The sequence below is a fragment of the Aplysia californica genome, unplaced genomic scaffold (assembly GCF_000002075.1).
Source record: "Aplysia californica isolate F4 #8 unplaced genomic scaffold, AplCal3.0 scaffold00587, whole genome shotgun sequence".
NCBI lineage: Eukaryota > Metazoa > Mollusca > Gastropoda > Aplysiida > Aplysiidae > Aplysia > Aplysia californica.
In genome coordinates, this window is record NW_004797857.1 from 387001 (window position 1) to 389947 (window position 2947).

At 40.0% G+C, this 2947-nt stretch overlaps 1 protein-coding gene across 2 annotated transcripts in view; it reads right to left on the minus strand.

Annotated features, from left to right (window-relative positions):
- The window catches only part of LOC101853030 (proton-coupled folate transporter), a 46998-nt gene extending 44644 nt beyond the window's left edge, over positions 1-2354 (minus strand). For both annotated transcript variants that reach the window (XM_005107233.3, XM_005107231.3), the window contains exon 1: positions 1922-2354. The gene's annotated coding sequence lies outside the window, so the exon portion shown is untranslated. The remainder of the gene's footprint in view (positions 1-1921) is intronic.
- Positions 2355-2947: the final 593 nt, after the last annotated feature.

Genomic DNA, 2947 nt, shown 5'->3' on the forward strand with positions numbered 1-2947 from the left:
GCCCTCATTCGACCTCATACCCCAATTATACTAGTAGGAACAAATCTGTTTTATTTCTCCTTCAGTAAATAAAAGAACAAAATATCCTGAAATTCTAGTGATTTTAGTAAGTAACACTGTAACAACTTTTCCCATTTAGGAACAAACCAGTTTCATTAAAAAATATAAACCAATGTACAAAAGTTTTAATAATGCACAGAAATTTAAGGTGGCCAACCCGGTACCGGTACTAATACTGGGGGTAATTTGCCATTTACAAGGAAAAAAAAAGTTTCATTCAGATATCTAGATTCTAGATATAATGTTTCACATGATCGTCGGTCGTGGTAAGCTGCTAAGTTTTGATAATAAATGTGATGTCACTTCTACAACTATGTTCTTTGTATTATCATAACCCGCATTCCACACTTTCCAGGAGAAATTGCGCTTATTAAAAAATGTTGTTTATTCTTTTTCAAAATCATTTATATTTTCAAAATTTGCTGGATGAAAACTGTCAGAAGCAATGTAAGGTCTCAGCGTTTGGTTAAGCACCTCAGCTGTGTTAAACAGTTATCATGTAAGTTTGGAGTTCAAATAAAATCCCCTATTTTTAGAAAATGTATAATATGTTTTCACCCCCCCCCCCCCCAATTGACAGACTTTAAATCCTATTTAGGAGGCGGGCTTCCAACCTTGCTTGCAAGGACCAACCAGGGCTGAGAGGGATATAACATCCAAGAAGAAAGAACAAGATGCTCGATCAAAATCCCCCCCCCACTCAAGAATCGAACTCGGGTCTCCTGCGTGTGACAATAAATTGTCTAACTGCTACACCACAGATGCCGACAAATTCCTCTGTTGCAATGGTATTTGCTATGGTTAAGAAGAAAAATCTTATCTCCAGGATAATAGAACCAGGTGGATGGGGATCCTTGAAAACTGCTCAAACTTCCCAAGTTAAATCACACCTGTTATTAATTAAGAACTATTGTTATTTGCACCGTAAGAAATTGCGTCTTTTTTATTCAGGAATATTTATACCCCCTCCACATAATTAAGATCATAAAGGAGGCTAGTTTCTACCCTACCTGTCAGGGCCAACCCGTGCTGAGAAGGATTACAACGTCCGAGCAAATAAACCAAGACCGAAATATTCAATAAAACTTCTCCTGACACGGGAATCGAACTCTGGTCTTCTGTGTGCGACGGAGAAGCGCCTTGCCGTTACACTACAAACGCCGATTGTTGAGCCGTAGTCCAGTTTTGGGGGTAATTCAATAACGAGAGACCACTTTATGAAATAGAGTATAGAATAGAGGGTTAGGGTTAGGGTCAAAGCTAGGGTTACGGCGTTAGTGTTAGGGTTAGGATTTGGGCTATGGTTAGCGTTTGCGTTAGGGGTAGGGTTATAATAAGGGTTAGGTCTCTTTTTTATTTTGTTTGTAGAAGTGGTCGCTCCTTCAATATTTGTAGATCTACAGAAATCTTTCCCCAGTTTTAAATCAACAAAGCTTTTTAAACAGTCGATCTTCATCATTAACCTTTCGCAACACTCATAATGAACATTTTTAAATTGAAAAAACCCAACAAAAAACAACAACCAAAAACACAACCACTCCCCCCCCCCCCCAACCAATACGACAAAAGGCAGAAATGATGAGATCTGTTTATGTGAATCCTACAAGAAGAATGCTATTTTAAAACCATTTCAGTTTAGTTTTACTCTAGGCTAAGTAGGCGTTTTACGGCACTTGCAACGAATTAGGTCCTAAAGTCAATGTAGGAGATTAGAGGTGTTACGAGAGAGTAACAAACACGAGAAAGGAGGAGAGATATGGACGATGTGGATATAATTCTAAGGGAAAAAAGAGCAAACCATACCAGAGCATCCGCCAACACCAACTAGGCCTAATCTAAATAATTTTTAAAACAAACTTACGGTGTGCATCACTGTCTGGTCTGAATTCGCAATGTGAAACATGTCCTCTTCGGCTTCTATAATATTATCCTTGAGCTGTTGGTATAGAGCACGAAAAATCCTCAATGAAGTCTGTGTGCATCGATTCGCGTCGGAGACGACATTTCCTCTCCGACAAAAAACAAAACAAAACAAATTATGCACACTAAAAAAACTCGGTCACGATCACCATGCGCGACTGGCGCTGAAGTGAATGGAACGTCACACGATGGGTGATTCAGAATACGCGTATAGAATCTACTCATGCACTATTGGTGCTCAGAGGAAAAACTGAACGGATATATTATATTACATGATGGTTTTGTGTAGTTATCTGTCACTTCCTCATCACAGCTGTCCTTGAAAGATATTCTATATCCGTCAGGTCCAAAGCCTACTACTGTAAGAAAAAATGAAAAAGTAGGACAAAATGACGAAAGCAGCCACAGACTGTCGTAAATAATGGCGGGGGAACACACCAAGCACTAAGTCTCCGAGATCGTGTTACCTAGGCTACAGGTTCGTCTATTTGAAAAAAAAAGCCACCACCAACAACAAAACAACAAACCACCAACAAAAAAATCGTTAACTTGTCACCGTCCCATCACTTACAAACGATAGTTTTAACTTTTAAAACACGCAGCGGGCAAAAAAATAATATTATGTCCGACCCGCAGCACACCGAAGCCAGGCAGGTAATGTTGCGCACTTTTCAAACCGCGGCGCACACATTAGAAATACTTTTTGACAGCAACAAAAAGACACCCCCCTATCAGATGGAGAAAATAAAACTGAAAAGTTTTAATGAGTAACAAAATGTATGCATCTTTAAAAAAAATCTAAAGTGACCCCCCCTCCCCCAACACACACGCACAGCGCGTCTTCAAAAAAATGACCACAGCGCGTGTTCTCAGTGAGTTTAGTCCAGTTGAAACCCGTGCAACTGTTCAAAACACGGCATTCACTGTGTCACTGGCACGCCGTGGCGCAGATCTGTCCCCCCCCCCC